Raw genomic sequence first — 21,900 nt, forward strand, 5'->3', positions numbered from 1 at the left:
CCGACCGTCTGCGCAGGGTTCCATACTTTACACTGCAAAAGACACAACCGTCCAATGCTAAGGCTTCCCGCCAACTGGAGCTGTAGAGAGGAGGCTACGGAACAAGCCAGTATCTGCCGCAAACCAATGCTGCCAACTGTTGAAGAGTTACGAAGGTGGAGGCATTCCTTTTCTGTCAACCCTCGTATTTTTTTTTTTCAAACGAAGGCACAGAGATCTAAACCTTTTTTAAGGAGGTACTTTTGAATCTTCTTAACACAGTACGAAATTGTTTATGGACCACCGCCTCTGACTTCCATCTTTTTCTAGACGAATGTAAGGAGATTAACCTTTTCGAAGGAGCTACTTTTGAGCCGTCTTAACACAGTAGGTCAAAGGACGCTGCTGATACCGCTAAGACTGCTGGGAGGAGCTTATATGGTACCAACTGGCAGGTACATAAGGAATGTATGGGGATGGCCTCGGGTAAGATCTGGCTGACCGCTGGGCATCAGATGAACGTCAGAATGCCTTTCAAACTGCATTTCGCCCTTGTTTTATTAACTGTAAGCATCCCATCATTTATTAACTGTAAGAATCCCTTTTTTCCCGTTTATAGACAGCTGTACTGTAATCGAAATGAATCGAAACAAAGACGGACATCGCTAACTGGTGACAGCACTTGACTCCAAGATGATTACTTTTCAGGGAAAAATGGCTTCAACAAGTTGCTTAAATAAGTGAGGAGAGATGGCGGTGTGCAGTTGTTGACTAGCAATGTGTGCGACAATGTCCTGGGGAAATTCAAAACTTCTCCATCATATCTGATGGAATCCTGGGAACGAGATACATGGTCATACGTCCCAATTACACAGTCCAGGCACATTAATGTGACCACCGCCTGTGTTCGACGTCAACGTGCAACAACCAATCACAGGCGGCAGGTGCAAGCAATAGCAGTGGAGAGCATATACAGTGTGTCAGGGAAGCGCAGAAAACAGTGAGGAAACATAGCGATTTATCTGATGTCCAAAAGGTTATGATCATTGGCTTCTGGGCGAAGGGTGCAAGCATTTCCGAAATGGCTAAGTTTGTAAACCGTTCGCGTGCCGCCGTGTTTTAAAGTATTCTGTCCATGGTAAAATGGTGCTACCAAAAATGGGCGCCGAGGCAACTGTGGTCCACAGACCACAAACGATGGGTGAACAATGGCTGTGGACATATGTACAGGGGAACAGACATGCAGTTGTTGAGCATCAGCAGAGTCTCCTCAACAATCACTCAGTGAACGCTGCTACGTATGGGCCTCAGCAACACGCTCCTGGTTCATGCACCGATGCTGACTGCTGTTCATCGATGACGAATGCTGCAATATGCACTCCAGTACCGCAACTTAACGTCCACTGAGTGGAGACAGTTGGCCTCTCTAAATGAATCAGACAGAAGGCCGTTGGAATGTATGGCGTGAAACGTCTGAAAGCAAATATCCTGCAACGAAGCCTGATCGTCTGGGGAATGTCTTTGTAGCAGTCCCTGGGTGATCTCGTCATTCTAGAAGGCACAATGGATCAACACAGGCATTCATCTATTCTTGGCGACCACGTCCACCCTGCATGCAGTTTGTTTTTCCTCAGTACGATGGCATCTACCAACAGGACAATGCAACGTGTAACTCAGCTTGCAGTGTACGTGTGTGGTTCGAAGAGCACTAGGATGACTTTACTGTACTAACCTGGCCTGCAAACACTGTGGATTTAAATCTGCTTGAGAATCTGTGGGACCACTTCTCTCGGGCTGTTCATGCCATTGTTGCTCAACTGAGAAACCTAGTGCAGCTGACCACGGTACGGGAGTCGGCGTGGCTCCACATCCCTGTCGATACCTTACAGAAGCTCACTGACACTCTTCGTGCGCATCTTGTGCTGCAAATGATGGTTATTCAGGCTTTTGACAGGTGGCCACATTAATGTGACTGGAAAAAGTCCATCATCATTCTGAACTATGAATAACGATGTCTAGGTCACTATATGCATTTCTACACATTACAATGTTTTGGCTACTAACATCATCCGATCCAAACTCAGAACTCAAAAAACAATGTTTCGGGTCAGATACAATAAAATCTACAACGAAGTGTGATCTCAATTGTCCAAAAATTTTGTATACAGGGTGGTCCATTGATAGTGACCGGGCCAAATATCTCACGAAATAAGCATCAAGCGAAAAAATACAAAGAACGAAACTCGTCTAGCTTGAAGGGGGAAACCAGATGGCGCTATGGTTGGCCCGCTAGATGGCGCTGCCATAGATCAATCGGATATCAACAGCGTTTTTTTTAAATAGGAATCCCCATTTTTTATTACATATTCGTGTAGTACGTAAAGAAATATGAATGTTTTAGTTGGACCACTTTTTTCGCATTGTGATAGATGGCGCTGTAATAGTCACAAACGTATAAGTACGTGGTATCACGTAACATTCCGCCAGTGCGGACGATATTTGCTTCGTGATTCATTACCCGTGTTAAAATGGACCGTTTACCAATTGTGGAAAAGGTCGATATCGTGTTGATGTATGGCTATTGCGATCAAAATACCCAACGGGCGTGTGCTATGTATGCTGCTCGGTATCTAGGACGACATCATCCAAGTGTCCGGACCATTCGCCGGATAGTTACGTTATTTAAGGAAACAGGAAGTGTCCAGCCACACGTGAAACGTCAACCACGACCTGCACCAAATGATGATGGCCAAGTAGGCGTTTTAGCTGCTGTCGCGGCTAATCCTCACATTCGTAGCAGACAAATTGCGCAAGAATCGGGAATCTCTAAAACGTCCGTGTTGAGAATGCTACATCAACATCGATTGCACCCGTACCATATTTCTATGAACCAGGAATTGCATGGCGACGACTCTGAACGTCGCCGGTCGAAGTGGCCGTGCGGTTCTAGGCGCTGCAGTCTGGAACCGCGAGACCGCTACGGTCACAGGTTCGAATCCTGCCTCGGGCATGGATGTGTGTGATGTCCTTAGGGTAGTTCGGTTTAACTAGTTCTAAGTTCTAGGGGACTAATGACCTCAGAAGTTGAGTCCCATAGTGCTCAGAGCCATTTGACTCTGAACGTCGTGTACACTTCTGTCACCGGGCACAAGAGAAATTACGGGACGATGACAGATTTTTTGCACGCTTTCTATTTAGCGCCGAAGTGTCATTCACCAACAGCGGTAACGTGAACTGGAATAATATGCACTATTGGGCAACGGAAAACCCACGATGGCTGCGACAAGTGGAACATAAGCGACCTTGGCGGCGTAATGTATGGTGCGGCATTATGGGAGGAAGGATAATTGGCCCCCATTTTATCGATGGATATTTAAATGGTGCAATGTATGCTGATTTCCTACGTAATGTTCTAGCGATGTTACTACAAGATGTTTCACTGCATGACAGAATGGCGATGTACTTCCAACATGATGGATGTCCAGCACATAGCTCGCATGCGGATGAAGCGGTATTGAATAGCATATTTCATGACAGGTTGATTGGTCGTCGAAGCACCATACCATCGCCCGCACCTTCACCGGACCTGACGTCCCCAGATTTCTTTCTGTGGGGAAAGTTGAAGGATATTTGCTATCGTGATCCACCGACAACGCCGGCAACATGCGTCAGCGCATTGTCAATGCATGTGCGAACATTACGGAAGACGAACTACTCGCTGTTGATAGGAATGTCGTTACACATATTTCCAAATGGAATGAGGTTGACGGACATCATTTTGAGCACTTATTGCATTAATGTGGTATTTACAGGTAATAACGCTGTAACAGCATGCGTTCTCAGAAATGATAAGTTCACAAAGGTACATGTATCACATTGGAACAACCGAAATAAAATGTTCAGACGTACCTACGTTCCGTATTTTAACTTAAAAAACCTATTTGTTACCAACTATTCGTCTAAAATTGTGAGCCATATGTTTGTAACTATTACAGCGCCATCTGTCACAAAGCGAAAAAAGTGGTCCAACTAAAGCATTCATTCATATTTCTTTACGTACCACACGAATATGTAATAAAATTGGGGGTTCCTCTTTTAAAAAACGCAGTTGATATCCGTTTGACCTATGGCAGCGCCATCTAGCGGGTCAACCATAGCGCCATCTGGTTTTCCTCTTCAAGCTAGACAAGTTTCGTTCTTTGTAGTTTCTTCGTTTGATGCTTATTTCGTGAGATATTTGGCCCGGTCACTATCAATGGACCACCCTGTATATGAGAGCAAGCTTGTGTGGATTGTACGTAAAATTGCTTGGTGTCTTTGACCCATTGTTTCCGCAAGAAGCCTGCCTTCATTCTGCACCTACGTACACTGATAAGCCAAAACATTATGATCACTGCTGACCTCGAGACTGAATGTCGGCTGTGGCTTTGTGGGCACATGACACAGTAAGGAACGAGTATATGCAGAGCAGAGAGAAATAGGGAATCATTCTAGTGACGATATGGAATGCAAATGGGGAAATACGCTAACTTGAGTGACTGACAAAGGCAGATAGTTTCAGACCGACCATCTTGGAAACAGTGAAGCTGGTCGACTGTTCACATGCTACTGCCGTGGGCATCTACGGAAAGCGGTTGGACAGTGAAACCATGAGAAGGGGACAAGGTGTCGGAAGTCAAGTCTCATCACAAAACGTGGAGTCAGATGCTTTCCCGCTCTGTAAAACAGGATAGGCGACGATCTATGGCATATCTAATGACAGAACACAATGCTGGTGCAGGCACAAGTGTTCCTGAGCACAAAGTTCAATGCACAGTGGAGGATCCCAACGAGTTCCTACGTTGACCCAATAACACCTAATTATGACTGCAACGGACACAGAATAATTGAGATTTGACCGTCTATCTATGAAAACTTGTCACCTAGTTGGGTGAACCACGTTCCTTTTTACGCCACATGAATGCTTATGTCCAGATACGCCCTCATCCAGGTGTGTTGCTGCTTGGAAAGTGCACTGTGCCTTGAATGCAAGCCAGTATGGGAAGTATTATGTTATGGGGAACACTTACCAGGGCTTCCAGGGGCCTGAAGTAATAAGTGACAGCACTACGACAGCCGTGGACTATATGAACACCATCACAGACTTGTGCAAAGGTGATGAAATCTTCCAGCAAGAGAACTGTTCACCTCACAAGAGCAGAATCGTGCTACAGTTTTCTAGGAGACATGTTAGTGTGCTCATGATGATGTCCCGGCTACCAAATTTGCTTGATCTGACCCCAATGGAATAGACATGGGTCACCATCCGGTGCCAGCTCTGGGCCCTCAACCACAGGCATGTAATTTATAAGAATTGCCTGACACATGTGAAGATAGCTGGTGCCATCGGTGAATGTACTTTACAAACCACTTTCTGGTATGTTAAAGAGTTTGACAGACGGTTAGAACAAGACAGTGCATCTAGAGGTACAGGGTAAAAAGCCTAATACAGCGTCAACTAGATAGCACCAAAGCTTCAATGATACTGAATGCATCAAAGATTTTATGCTAGCTGAGCTTAAAAACATAGGGAGAAGGAATCAGCAGTAAACATATGGAAAGACTAATTCTGCTACTAACTTTTTCTTAAGAAAAAGTGAAATTCTGAAAAATACAAACCCATATGTCTAAACTGACATTTGAGCACAACTAACTACTCTGGACTCAATTTTACAGTTGTATCCAGTGGTTGTTCACACTATTCACAGCAGTAACTCATTATCACAGTTCAGAGAATGTAATTTAATAAATTTCACTGACATAAAATGGATGGAATAGATGAGGATAAATTGAATGAAACACACTGCTCACGATTAAAATTACAACACAAGGAAGGACGCCAAATACTAAAATTTCACATTGTAAAAATACAGTTTAACAGGAAGAATAAATAATTAAATTTGTATGTCATTTGGGGGTGTACAGAGCGTGCTGCAACCTTTGGCAAAAATAAGTTGCTGCAACCAAGCTAGGTTTCAAGTCAAACCGAGCTTGGATGTCACAGACACGCCGTTCTATGCTGCTTCAGTTCTACACCACAGATTTATCAAATGTTGTGGCAGGCACATGGTGGTGTACCTGTCTCCCCAACCCATGACAAGATGTTTTCAATCAATGATAAATCTAGAAAACATGCTAGCCAGGACAACAGCTTAATAGCCTATGCATCGGGATATGTTAGGACATTGTGGGCAAAATGCTTTCTTGCACTGCCTTGCTGAACAAAAACTACATGGAAACCTCGAAAACAGGGTACCACCACCAGCCTTAACATGTAAGAAACATAACAGCTACTGCACAAACTACTGTCTATGTTGTGTATCCAATGGCAACATATACCATCACATGAGACTATACAGGGCGTCCGAGCTAGAGGTATACAAAATATATATTTCAGCAGCTATTAAGGCATATAACTTCTTTGTCCACCATTGTACACATGAGCTTAAATATTTTCATCAATTTTGATACAGTTCAATGTGGACAACATTAGTAGCTCGATGGATATCGAACCAGTACTCCACTTCTTGTCCCATGTTCATAAGCATGACAGATGTTACAGCTTCTACTGCAGTGCAGATCTGTTGTCTGAAATCTACCGAACCTTTGTTCTGTAAACAATGTCCTTGATGAACCCCCATGCACCAAAATCCAGTGGAGTCAGACTGATAGATCAAGGGAGGCAGGCAATGGCGACACTCCCTCCCCCGTGTTATGGTTCTGATCCAACACTCAGGAAATGTCTCATGGAGAAATGTGGTAACCTCCCCATGATAGTAGAATGCCACACCATTCCTTTGCAAAACGAGCTGAGAGACATCTGTGGAACTGCATATTTCCCCAACATGTCGAGATAGGTGTGCCCTGTCACTGGCCTACATGCATCATGCACCTCAGCACTATTCATGAATGGTGAGGGTCATATCTTGATGAGTGTTTCTATCATTTGCTTATTCACTAACAACAAAACATCTCCAGTTCTTTTGTTTGTATTTCTAGCCCGACACCATGTATAATGATAATGACTGCAATCAGGCATACTTTGTTGTCCTCAAAGCTACCACTTACAGATATGTGAATCATGTTGGTGTACAAAGAACTGAAAGTCATCTGAAAAGACAGTGTGATGCAACACCTGTGTCCACCGTTGTCAGTGGACATGCCACAATCAGAGAGTTTCTCTGTGCTGCAATGTCAAGGGAAGTCACAACAATGATCAAAATGCCGACAGACCGTGGTGCTCCAGATGTAATCGCTCTGTCCTTGTAGATGTTTGTGTTGCTGCAAATAAGCCCATTTCCTAACTCTAGGCGTGTGATGTAACTATACAATCCTGCACAGCCAAGCAAATAATACACCTGTCTTCTAGGGCACTAGTCACGTGTCTCCCTTGAGATCCTCCATGATGATATGTATATCACTTCTGAACCCACTCATTCCATACTTGCATAACAGTCACTGGACCCCTACCAATGCAAGCAGAACTACCGCACAACAATAAACCACAGTCTCGATAGGCCATGAGCCTGCCACTATCAAATTCCAACACATGCTGGTAAATGATTCTCCCTCGCAGATAAAGCATAACAGCATCTGCTTACAACCAAAGAAACATTCAAATGGCATTTCTGAATGATAAAATCACTGTGTAGTCTTTCCTTATAAACAATATGTAGAAGGCTTTACTCCTTTCTACTTTGTGCAGTTGTGTTGAAAAGCTAATAGTCTGCATATCCAAGCACGTAGTACCAATACATCTCTTGCCAATTTGACATTACTTGCATACTGTTGCAATTTCAATAGACAGCATTGTGCAGTCAGTTGAAGTGCTGTCACTGAGATACACTGAGGAAATGCTGAACTCAAATGTAATGAATATGCTGAGACTTCACTAGTACTAAATGTCACTGCTTTTCATTCAGTCCATTTAAGGCCACTAAACTCACTTCACTGTCCACTCAGTATACAACCCTTAAGGTACGACAAGTCACAATACTCCATCATAATCATTCTCTTGGTGGTGCTTTCCTGGAACAGAGAACTCCTAATTTATTTATTTATTTTTTTTTTTTTGGGAGGAAAGTATGTCGTTCCACATAGACTTTGAGGTATGATAAAATAGCCTAATGGTTTATACGATTGCCCGCAAAAAGCAGGAAATTCAGGTTCTACAACTTCATCTGTTAAGAGCTTTCATACCTAATTAGAGTTATAAAACTATCATAGGTTATCATAAGTAAGCATCGACTATGGTAATTTAACTAATAGTTTTGGTCAGTTAAGGTCGTATTCATATCAACTGTATGTTAGATATGTTGCATACCTATCAGGCATTACCTTCTAACTATCGCTTTCTTTACATATGCAATCAGTTTCTTACTAGATTATCGAAAAACCAGAAGTGGTAAACAGTCTAGACACTGAGTAAGGATATATAAAGGGACTTATAGCCTACGGAATATTTTTGTTGTACTTAGTTATGCTCCAGTCTGTTACATAAAAATAAGCAGCACATAAAAAGACTGCAAAACAAAATTATATCAAACATCACTTCAATACTTCTTTGAACTTACATAGAAAATGTCCCTGTTGTTCATAAACAACTTTTGCATTTATCAATAACAACAGGAAACTCTTGCATTTGATCATGCTGAAGAATGTTCTGTCAAGTACAAAATAACAACAATAATTATACATTTATTTTTGTGTTTGCGTACGTAAATTACACTTGCATCAAAAGTAATTTGTTTGATTGCATAAAAGCACAGAAATTATTTGATCAGTTAATTTTTATTACTTATGAAATGCAATTTCTATTCTGTAAGGATATAAAGCACACAATGGACTACCACTGAGTGATGTGCACTTCTAATTGTATGGAAAACAAATAACCAAAAAAAGAAACAATCAACTCCCAGTTTCTCTCTTATACATTCATTTGTGTTTCTTTCCCTACCAATGCTACTGGTAATCCTACCATTTACTATATCATTTATGTAGTGTATCAAGACTACTGAACCATACTTTTGATAGAGAGCAACTCTACACCCCATTAATATACTACCATATTCCTCTTTCCAACATGCAGTTCCAGCATTCTGTCAAATATTCAGAACTGAATTTGTTACGAAAGAGAATCTCATCTTTCATTCTGTGTGCAATTTAAATACATATATGAGTAGTAAAGCTAGCTGAAGAGAAAATGTTAAATACACTCTGAGTGGTCTTTCCAATTACATTTACATTAAACCAAGTAAAACTTGTTCATATCAACAAGCAGGCATGCATTGCACTCAAGAACAAGAAGGGTGTTTAAGCATACAATTTTCTATCTACAAGTGTCGTAATCTAAGAAACCTATTGTTATGAATACCTGTATTAGTTTTTTGTTTTCAGCAAACCATATACACCATCTCAATATAAAGACTATTCTGCCACTTTTCAGAACCGTCCCTATCTTTGCTGGCTTTTATGCCAACACTGCATAAGCATGAAAGCTACCTTTCGGTAGTAAATCCATTTAGCTGCACAAAGACATTGACATACAACTTTGTAGATGTGCCCTCTGACTTCTTTTTAGCATTTACCTCTTATTTGTCCTTTCACAAAACTGAAAAGATGCTAAGACTCCAGTGATCCAAGCAGTGTGACACCAAGTAGCCTTCTTCTGAAGACCTCTATCACTGCAGTCCTTGCTTTGTTTTTTGATGGCAGATCCTAATGGTGCCATTTCATACTCCAGCATCATCATTTTTTTTAAGACTAATAATTATGGAACCAGCTTTCATCAGTTCTCACAATACTCAAATAAATTGTCTCCATTCAGAAATTTCTGGATATAGATTTGGATGATAGTTCTTTTTCTGAGCTCATGATTTTTCAGATATTAATGTGTAACCCATTGGACAAAACACTTACATAACATAGAATTTAAACCATTTTCTAGATTGCATTATGTCCTATTTCAAGTTCTGATGCAATTTCATTCACAGTGATATGTCTTCTCCAATTTATTTTTATTTTATTTACAAGTCAAGTTCCATAGGACCAAATTCAGGAGCAAATCTCCAAGGTCATGTAACATGTCAGTACATGAAGTTATAACTTAAAAATAATAGCAGATAAAAATAAAGTGTTTAAGAACCCGAAAAAAGCCAATCCATAAGTTTAAGTAAACGCAATCAACAATACAACAAGAATCTGCTTAATTTTTCAAGGAACTCCTCGACAGAATAGAAGGAGTAATCCATGCGGAAACACTTCAATTTTAATTTCCCTGACTCATGAACAGGAGTTGACAAGAGGTTCGTAAAATTTACACCACTTATTGCCCGAATCGCTCGTTTCTGAGCCAAAAATATCCTTCGATAATGGGAAGAGTTACCCCAAAATATAATACCATACGATACAAGCGAATGAAAATAAGCAAAGTAGATTAATTTTCGTGTCGATGGGTCACTCGCTTCAGATACCATTCAAATAGTAAACATGACAGCATTAAGTCTTTGAATAAGATCCTGAACGTGGGCTTTACTATCTATCTGAACACCTAGAAATTTGAACTGTTCAGTTTTACTAATCATATGCCCATTTTGTGAAGTTAAAACATCAGGTTTTGTTGAACTGTATAGGTCATCAACTGCACTATTTGAAACTGAGCCAGTGTTGCACACAACATCCTTTACTACCAAGCTACAGAAATATTTTAGAGTTACTTATAATACTATAGGGCATGTCATTTAAATAAATAAGAAACAGGAGTAGCCCCAACACTGATCCCTAGGACAGCCCCCACTTGACAGTACCCCACTCAGACCCCACATCACAGCCATTCTCAACATTGTCAATAATGACCTTTTGCTGTCTGTTGTTAAAGAAAGAGGTGAACCAATTGTGAGTTACTCCCCGTATTCCGTAAAGGTCCAATGTCTGGAGCAATATTTTGTGATCAACACAATCAAACGCCTTAGTTAAATCAAAAAATATGCCTAGTGCTCAAAACCCTTTGTTTAACCCATCCAGTACCTCACAGAGAAAAAGAGAATACAGCATTTTCAGTTGTTAAACGACTTCTGAAGCCGAACTGTACATTTGATAGCAAATCTTGTGATATGAAGTGATCAATTATCCTTACATACACAGCCTTTTCAATAACTTTAGCAAACACTGATGGCTTAGAAATAGGTCTAAAATTGTCTACATTATCTCTTTCTCTCTTTTTATACAGCGGCTTTACTACTGAGTGCTTCAGTTGTTCAGGAAACTGACCATTCCTAAAGGAAAAATGACAAATATGGCTAAATAGAGAGCTAACATGTGCAGCACAATACTTTAATAATCTGCTAGGCACTCCATAATATCCATGAGAGTCCTTGGTCTTCAGTGATTTAATTATTGACTCAATATCCCCTTGTCTATATCACAAAGGAGTATTTCAGACAATCTCAGAAAGGCATTTGCCAAGAGAGTTATGTGACTCCCTGTAGAAACTAAATTTTTATTTAATTCACCAGCAATGCTCAGAAAATGTTTGTTAAATACTGTACATATACCTGATTTATCAGTAACAGTAATATTTTTACTACAAACTGACTTGATATCATCAACCTTGTGCTGCTGACCAGGCACTTCCTTCACAACTGACTATATGGTTTTAATTTTATTCTGTGAATTAGCTATTCTATGCATACCACATACTCTTGCTTTCCTAATAACATTTTTAAGCACATAACAATACTGTTTGTAGCGGGTTACTGTAGGTTGATTGTAACAGTTTCCAACATTCTGATATAATTCCTGTTTTGTTCTACATGCTATCCTTATCCAACTAGTCAACCACTTGAGCTTCCTATTACTGCTAGTACCCCATTTAGAACGTTCTAATGGAAATCAACTCTCAAAGAGCATGAGAAATGTGTTAAGGAAAGCATTATAGTTATCATGTATGTTATCGGCAATATAAACATCCTGCCAGTCTTGTTCCTTGACAAGGTTTAAAAAATTCTCTATTGCTGTTGGTTTAACTTTCCTACATAGTTTGTAATTATATGCAGTGCTTTTTTCCTAAAAAAAAGTTTGAGGGTACTCCGACATTGGATATAATGCAGCAAAAATTACTTATAACTGAAGCATGGGATACCACCCGTCTGCTTTTGGCCATGACATCATCAACATCATCATGGTAGCGGGACCGTAGACATCTATCGGTAGCTCGGCGTTTGAGCGTACGCATATCCGTTTAGTACTACCATCGCTCACTATTAGCAGGTGATGGCACTACATGCTTGTCGAAATGGCTGCCAGTGATTCAGTTGTCAAAAACGGTTGCCGCAGCTTCGAAATGACATTGCTTTTCCCACCAAAAACTGCACTAGTATCGTTCGTATTGCAATTACCAACACAAAAAAAAAGAAATAAAAAATTTATGCCCATGAAATAATTCTTTGGCACTCTTCCAAGTTCTCAACATCATAAAAAAATTACTTTGTTGATGAAAAAGTTCAGGGGTACGCATCCCCCAGCGTTCCCCCAGAAAAACAGCACTGATTATATGTGACATTTGTTTGAGTACAAAAGCCTTTTAGTGTTAAAACAAACTAATTAACTCTCTCCTTATCTACCATGGATGCAGTTTGAAAGTGACCAATGCTCACACTTCCATCTTGAAAGAGTTTCACCATCTCCTAACATTGTTGGTGCCAATGTGCAATGAGGACTGAGATGAGTTTCAACAGCACATTTTTCCCCCTTTAACAAGCAATTCAATGAGGATGCACTGTCTAAATGAAACATGTATGTCAGCCACTCTGTGTATGTAGCATCTTGTCATGTGACAGGTTAATGCATCACAAGTTTTCAACATAGGGGTAGAGAGAGGAAATGAGTTCACACAGTCTTTAGCCTCTTCAGAACGTCTTGACACACTTACTATAAAACATGTCTCACTCACACTCTCAGGAATATACAAGTGCTTCTCATGTCACAATTCCACAGCATTCTGAGGACAAGACACCCCAACTGTTGCTCACCAGGCAAGTACACTGAGTCATAAACAGAGTTGTTGCTTACTCTCCACAGGGAATAGCACACATGCAATCCAGTGGGCTTGCAACATCAAACACACGAGGAAGATGTAGCTATTTCATTTTAGTGGTAGCAATTGTTTGGTACAAACAGGAAACGGCTGTAGTAAGCACAATAATTTTAGTGAATACTGATGTCAACGAAACAAAAATCAGCCTAATAATATCTTACAAATATCCCAGGAAATACAGTGGAATATTTTTGTATCCATTATATCAGGGGCACAATTCAACATATGAACAACTGTGAAATATTTCAAGGCAGTCAGACATCAACCTTCTCTGTATGTTACTACTGTAGATATACACAACTATGTTAGTCTTTTTCTGGACGTGAAAAGTATTTTTATATGTAAATTGGAAATAACAGCTTTTGTCATGTTGCTGTATGGTATGCACTAGGCCCATTTTCCTTGTACTGTCCTTGTGTAATAACCTCCTTACTTACCTTCTTACCAATAATCTTCACATACAAATAAAGCCCCTTTTTACACATGTAACTGTCTTGTTTTACTAGACTACTCACGGCAAGTCAGTCTATTGCAGTTCCTTGGGCATACTGTTCCTGAACTGAGACTCCCTTTACCATGAGTTGACATTTTTTTCAGACATGGATGCCAAAACTGTGTGTTCTGACTACTCTGGAAGTGAGGTTATGACAAACTGTCATACTTACAAAAAATGGAATATATTATCATCATTTAATGACATGGCAATTGTAGCATATTTTTTAAGAACCTAAGCCAAATTCACAGTAATGTTCTCAGAAAAAGTGTACGGTGAAACCACCACAATCCTGAAAACTTGAGTAACATGGAAAGCATTGTCCAATTATTACAAAACATTTATTTGCTTGATAAAATAGAAACATACCAATGTTTAGAGGGCAGTATGTTGCACCTTTTTACTTCACCCTTGACTCTTGTTTTCTTTCCGAGTAGCAAATTTCATCAAAAAATACTTTTATTTGTCAATAACACTGATTTTTCTCATTGGTGAAATAGTTTTCATTAGAAAAACTTCTTTTAATCCATGTATGTTCTTATTCATGCTGCTTCTTTGTTCAAGTATTGTAAAATCTAAATCATTTCTTGTACTTCCCAATATTTTCTCTCTTGTGAGAAGAGAGGTAAAAAATAAATTCTCATGCAACATCCATGAAAACAAAATAAGTAATAAAGTTGAAGACACAAATTCCATTACTATAACACAAATGATAATGGTGACAATTGGTAAAGTTTTAATATTGGCCAACAACACAGCTGACCTGTTTCTGCCTACGTGCCATGTTCAGAAAACTCTGGATTTTAGAAATCAGCACTTCGCATAATCAAGTGATCTGTGACCCATTCACGAGATAGTTGGCAGCTGATTTACACACATGCATGCAGTGTGTGCCAATCACAAGCAGTCTATTTTAGGTACGATTTTTTTTTTTTTTTTTTTTTTTAAAAAAAGAGGCTTCAGTGCATAATTTTTAACAGATAGGCATTTTGGCTTCGATGCTTCTTTAGGACATGAACCACCTTGTTAGTAACCAGAATGTCGACCAGAGATTGTAGATGCTGTAGTATTTATTTTATATATGAAGCAATGTCAAACATGCTGTCATATGTTACAAAAACTTTGAGCACTTGTCTATTTAGATCCACAAAAAGTATTCAGACACTTTTTTTTAATCAACAGTTCCTCTGGCCACATTCTCATGCTAACATCTACTATATGTATGGAAAAGTAAGTTCTGGCATGAAGGGAATTTGACTTTGAAAGTAGCATGTGGACGAATGATTGTGACAGAAAGAACATACTGGGGAAGATTAAAATTTACAAAAGTAGGCACACAAAACTTTAATATAGCCACAGAAAACTTAAAACACATAGCATCCATAATGTATACCAAGCACCATTGTAAACAATGTGTTGTTTCTTCAGCTTAAGTGGTCTTTAGAGCATTAATCCATTGATTCTATCAGTTTCCAAAATACAGTACTTTCCATTAAAACAGCAAAAGCATGAAGATGGCATGCAATTAACAACAAACTAGGATGAAAATTACTACATGGTTGGATATGCACATGATTATCATTATAGCCCAACTGCATAACATAGGTAGGTGTAACAGCAATGACATTCCGTACATAACGAAATGTTCAGCGATGAGTTTTTCGTTCAGAAATCACATTCATTTTATGACTTATGTATGAAAGACAATTGTCTACGAGCACTTACTAGAAGTCGACAGCTTCACTCAAGCAGTGCAGCGTCATCCACGAGCCAAGTTCACGACCTATCGAGACTGGTTTATGATTCCACGATACTACTACCAGTGCTAGTCACGATCCCATGAATGTCACGCAAATTGATGGGTTCAAGAGCGCCATATACACCACCATGCAGGACCTCAAATCACCCATGCATCTTGCACGAGATGACAGACATTGTTCGCTGAGCTGTGGATGACTGTACAGCCACATCACATACCTGAGTCACGAAATGGGCTTCTTGAGAGTAAAAAAAGTATCCACATGGACAGTGTGATGGAACAACACAGGCTGTCTGCATGGTTATCATTTTTGTGGCTTTCCTTGATATGGCGAAACAGAGGTGTGCTCTGACAGAGTTGGGCCAAGCAAAAACACTGGACTCACGAGAGGTAACACATTTCTTTTCAGACGAGTCTCAGTTCTGCATAATCCATCAAGAACGTATTCACGTATGGAAGCTTCAAAGAGAACAATAGTAGCCACATTGCATTCGCCAAGTCATACAGGCCCAACACAATTACCACTGGTTTGCATAGACAGTAATCTAGATAACAGTTGTTAAATTTCTAACATGTTAAGGCTGGTGGTTGTGCCCTATTTCCTATGACACTTTCTTTCAACCAATGCAATCCAGCATTTCTCCCATGCTGTCCTGACCTATCTCAATAAAAAATTCGTCAACTGTTGCCTATACTTCACAAGCCACTAAGCGTTGTTTGGCAGATGGTATTTTACATACCACTGTTTCCAATCAAAACTTTATTCACAGTCATGATTGTTTCCCATGAATGTACCCACTATACCTTCAAAGAAAGGTAAGCTTCTGAATCCACTACTTATGCATCCTAAAGAAAGCACTAAATCGCCACTATACCGTACGGTTCACTGAACAGATCACAGCACAGATTGGGTCTGCATCTCTGTATGCACAACGTGTAAAAATGTACGGGAATTCAGCAAACCAACTCACATCTTTGATTTAAATACATTACTTTGTTTTCATTAACCAGTGAATAAAATACGTTCATAATTTTTTATTGATCCTAAAGCAAAAATTATTCTATTTATCATACCATTCTTTTTGTGACTAAGCATTTGCAAATTTGGATACAAAGTTTAGACCAAACACAAATCATGGGATAATTTAGTCGAAGAGCAAATACAATGTATTCAATGAAATGCATTTGTTTCTGAATAGGATCAACACTCGGTTTGGTTCTGTGTTATTTCTTTTTGTAAACAAATTGATGTTACCATTTTAAATTAGAATAGATCAGTCACAAAATATGGCCTTTTAAAGTCACATATTGATACGCCCAACTGCTGTGTGTGACTTTCCATTTCTTGCACTTTCACGATAACGACAATTGTGACTTATTCTGTAATTGTTTAAATGTAGCCTTATCCTGATGACTACACCTCTAGGGAGTAGACCCTACACTAGCAGTACGTATACAGATTTTCACAGTCAATAAGAAAGAGCAGTACAGTTTAATACTTCTCAAGATGTTTTACTAGTTGCTCAAGGCTTACGCTATTTATCTCGAGAGACCTGAATGAGACAAAGTTCCATACCTGCACGGTGCAATGTACATTACAGTGACGCATCATTTTTGTTACATATTTGGTATTTCAATTATAAAAACAGAATTCATTCAGCTTTCAGTATGACTCTCCTAATTTAAATCCTGAGATTAGAATAAATATTACAATTAATTAGTTTTTTTTTTCAATTCTTACATTAACAGAGCAGGAACTGACCATCTCTCTGAAAGAACCTTTCAAGCACTTGCCCAAAGAAATTTAATAAAACTATAGGAAAATTAATTTAGTGTAACTTGATCAGAATATGAACCCCGTCCTTTCAAACATAAATCATAGTGCGTTATAGGTCCTTTCTCAGTGATTATTTGTTGTTAAAAATGAGAAATGTTAAAGTGACTGCCACCTCTGGTTGGAGATCACTATTTCAAAAACAACTGCAACTGAAACTTCAACAAGCAAAGAGTGTTTCATAATGATTATGCTAGAAACCAGTGAGGAAAGTTGTAGATATATTGTAGGTGAAAATGGAGCAGGAGTGTTAAACAAATGTACACGGTTTTCTTTTGTGGATTACAATTTAATGTCTCATTAATAGTCAGATCATTGAAGTAACAATACTAACTTTCTCTAATAACAACAGAGAATAGAACCGTCTACTACTCTGATGAAGGAACAATTGTGGCTTGATGTAACTTACCAAAATCATAAAAGATAAACATAGAACGACAAGACAGTAATTACGCCATCTCATAATTATGGCTTAAAACTGCCATAATAACAAGTAAGGAAACTACTGTCTGTGATTCAGTAATGCAAAATATGTCAAAGCAGGGGAAAGATATTCCAAACTGAAATTTTACGTAAGGTAACTGAAACATGAATGAGTGCAATGAGGACAGAAAGAGTTAGGAATCAAACCCTTTTAAAAATTTATGCAACTGTGGAACTGCACCAAAATGTTGAAACATGGAACTGCCTGAGAAATATGCACAGATTTCAATGATAAAACCTTTAGGATTCCTGACTGCAATATTATACAATTTGATAGTGCTATGTTGACTATGTCACTGAATAGTTCACACATCAGACTTTTGCCGTGTGTGGTCCACTTTCACAGTTTGTTGGGAAAATAAAGTTTAAAGAAGAAACATTAAAGTTTGCACATCAATAAGCCCCTTTTTTTAAGAAATAGCTTAGCATGTTCCTTCAGACAGAGAGGATAAAACTATGAATTAGATTGGAATGCATGTAGAAAATTTAGAAATATTCCAACTTGAGTAAAGTACTAGAGGATAGGTCAGCTATGAAACAAGATTATACATGATGACACAAGTCATCACATACATAATTCAGTTCAATCTTCCAGGCTCAGAGACCACAGTCAATATACGAGGGCTGTTCAATACAGAATGATCATAATTTTTTTATGGTCATAATTTCTCGCACTAAAATTTTACCTTATGATATTCTATTAGCTTAATGTGCAACAAACATGCTGTAGTAGTTTCATTGTTGGGATTCTTGGTTCCTGCCTGTGAGAGGCAGGCAAGATCAGACATGTTCAGTATCACCTACTGCTGCAATGGAGGTAACAAGCGAGGAAAAATATGCGGTTTTGAAATTCTGCTTTTGTCTCAACAAATCTTCAGCTGAAGCCTATACAATATTACAGGAGACCTATTGAGAGTCTGTTCTTCCCTAAAGTACAGCTAGAAGGTGGTTTAAAATGTTTAAAGAGGGGAGACAATCAATTTCAAAGGAGGGTGGACCCGGTGCTCCAGTTACTGCTCTTATGAAAGAAAACATCAACACAGCAGCTGTCATTGTGAGACAGGATCAACGAATTACCTGAAGATCACTTTCTGAAATACTGAACATTTCATTGGGTCCCACCCACATGCTGGTGACAGGAAAATTACACGACACGTTTGTGCACGATGGGTTCCAAGACTGTCGATACCTGAACAAAAAAGGACATTTGCAAGCAGGTCTGCATGCAGTTAAAGTTGATGTTAGAGGAAGATTCCGAGTTTCTTTCAAATGTAATCACTGCTGATGAAACTTGGCTACATCATTTTGATCTTGAGAGCAAACAGCAAAGCTCAATGTGAAAATCTCCATCACCAACCTCAAAAAAGGAAAAGTGGTTGCTTCTGCTGGGAAAGTTATGGTCATCTCATTCTTTGATATTCATGGAATGGTTTATCAGCATGTTGTACCGGCACACACATCAGTAACTGGACAATACTACAGGGATGTCCTGAAAACATGGAAGTCCATATCAGGTGCAAAAGACCACATTTCCGTGAAGCACGCTGGATGCTGCACCCTGATAATGCATGGCCACATGTTGCCAATGCTGAATATCTTGCAAAAATCAACATCCCTCACCCTCCCTAAAGTCCAGATTTAGCCCCAAGTGATTTTTTCTATTCTCTAACATGAAGAAACACTTTTGTGGGAGGCATTATCAATGATCAGAAGCAGTGGTGAATGCTGCAGAGGCAATTTTGAAGGACCTCTCAAAAATGGTTTCTAGCATGTATTTGAAGACTGGCAGAAATGCTGGGACAAATGAATCACATTCATGGGAGACTACTTTGAGAAGGAACATCGAAATTATGAGGATGAGTAAAGGTATGTTGTAAAAAAAAAAAAATCATTCTTTATTTATTGAACAGCCCTTGCATAAAACTATTCACTGTCATTTTGTCCTCATCTGTGGGAGACATCTTCAGAGATAAATTGACAACTGCACTGAAAGATCTGGGGAAGCTTGAATTTATAGGAGCATAATGAGCCTTATAGAGAGCATCACCATTTGTCACTTGATGCTGCATGTGTGATTTTCTCTGGCTGGTAACATCTTTCTTGATTAAAAGTAATCAACTGTTACTTTCTTCATGCAAAGTCAGCAATTACATTTTATTTTATTTTGACTTTCTCTTATTTTGTGTTAAAATTAACACCATGTTTATAAATTGTATTGCCCCTCTACACAACTGCACATTAACACTGCATTGTCTAGTCTAAAACACTACTCTTTCTAATTTTATTTCATGAGCTTCATTTTGAAAAGCAAGTTGTGCTATGGCTAATTTATCAGTTTGTGCCAAGTGGCTAAGTTTTGGTTTGGCTAAGTGGGTGTTAATACTTCTTCCATTGTTAATACTTCATCTGGGTTTGCCTTTCTGCTAAGTTGTATGGTTTCTGCCTTTCTGCTAAGTTGTATGGTTTCCCAAAGATAAATAAGAAGGTGGTATCCTTACACTCTATTGTTAGTAGTTTGTATGCAGCCACTTACAAGCTGGCAAAGTATTTAACATTTCTTCTTCACCGATTTGTTGCCAAGTGTGAACGTCATATCTTCAATTAGCTGCATTTTATTCAATGACTGAAATATTTCAGTTTGGGTTCTTTGGATTTACTTATGAGTTTTGATATGGTATCTCTATTTACACAAGTCCCTCTGGAAGAGCCCTCAACTTGGATTAATGAAAAACTGTATAAGGAGTTTGTGAAGCTCAGTTGTCATGCACTGACTTGCATGTATTTTTCATTTAATGGTAATATTATGGAAAAGAATGATTGAGTGACTATGGGTAGACCTTTATTGCCCTCGATTATCAGTTTATTCATGGAAGACATCAGAGATAGGGCACTGTGGACTTCGGATTTGCAACAAACATGCTTCTGGAGATATGTTGACGACACGTGGACGTGATGCTCTGAACTGATTTTTGGACCACTGCAGCTGCCTTCATCCCAGCATTAAATTTACCATGAAAGTTGAAAGAGATGGGAAGCTTCCAATTTAACCAACATATACCAGTTGGTACCTGCATGCAAAGAGTTGCCACCCAAAGAAACTTCCGCTTGGCATCTGTATTTAAGGAAAGATGGCTACTCAAAGAAGCAGATTCGTCAGGCTATGGAGTTTGGATCATCCTCGGAGGTGCATGACGAGGAGCATAGATCTGTGGCCTTTGTTCCTTATGCTGGGAGCACATTCTTTTAAGATTAGAAGAATTTTAATGAGATGTGACATTAAGTTTGTTCTGTCCACCTGCTAAGATTAGGAGACTACTCAACTGTCATGGATGATTTGGGATTTAGGAAGCATGACATACAAAATTCAACATTGATGTGGGAAGGCTTACATTGGCCAGTTGATTTGCACATTTCAGGACAGATGCATGAAACACTGCTGTCTCACAGAGCTACAGCAGCCAGGATAACTGGCGTTAATGGAACAGTGCTTAAAAGGGGGAGATGGGGAGGAATGTGACAGGACCCTGACAGTTGCCAGTAGGTCCAGTTTTTCGAACAGTGTTTGTAAGGAAGCAACTGAAATTAGGATGCAGACATTTTGATTAACAGAGACAAATGTTTTCCTTTTAGGGAAACATGAAACCCTGTACTACCTTGGACCAAAACACACTGTTTGGTGCAGCCAGCCCAAGTGTGTGTTGTTAGCCTTGGAGTGCGTTATCTCATTCGCCGAGGTGCCACATTCTCACACAGTCTTTGGGGCAGCACCTATGGTGGAAGGCACATACGCTATGTAAGTATGGGGGTCTACATAAGATACAGTTTCAAGCCTTGGCATCAGATTTCGACAGTACTGAGCAGCAGGAGCAGCATCTCTTTTGAAGACAGTAGATAGGTGGATCAGTGAAATATTTAGTCATTTTGATATTAGGATCCCACAGCAAATTCAAGGGGACTACCAAGAAATATTACACAAGGTAACCCTATGCTGTCACATCATTTGTATCTGTTGCTTTCCTGTATGCAATGGCTCCTAGCTCTATTCATCAGTTTGATCGGTGATACATCCAGAAAATTAAGTTACCAATTGTTCTTTTTACAAAATGGAGGATAAAATAAAATCCTGAAAGACTAGCATTTTAACCAAGATATCACATCATCATATGAGAAAGTGAAAATCTATAACACAATGACAATTGTAGCAGTGAAGAAGATGGAGT

Source organism: Schistocerca serialis, chromosome 4 (assembly GCF_023864345.2).
Source record: "Schistocerca serialis cubense isolate TAMUIC-IGC-003099 chromosome 4, iqSchSeri2.2, whole genome shotgun sequence".
Taxonomy (NCBI): Eukaryota; Metazoa; Arthropoda; class Insecta; order Orthoptera; family Acrididae; genus Schistocerca; species Schistocerca serialis.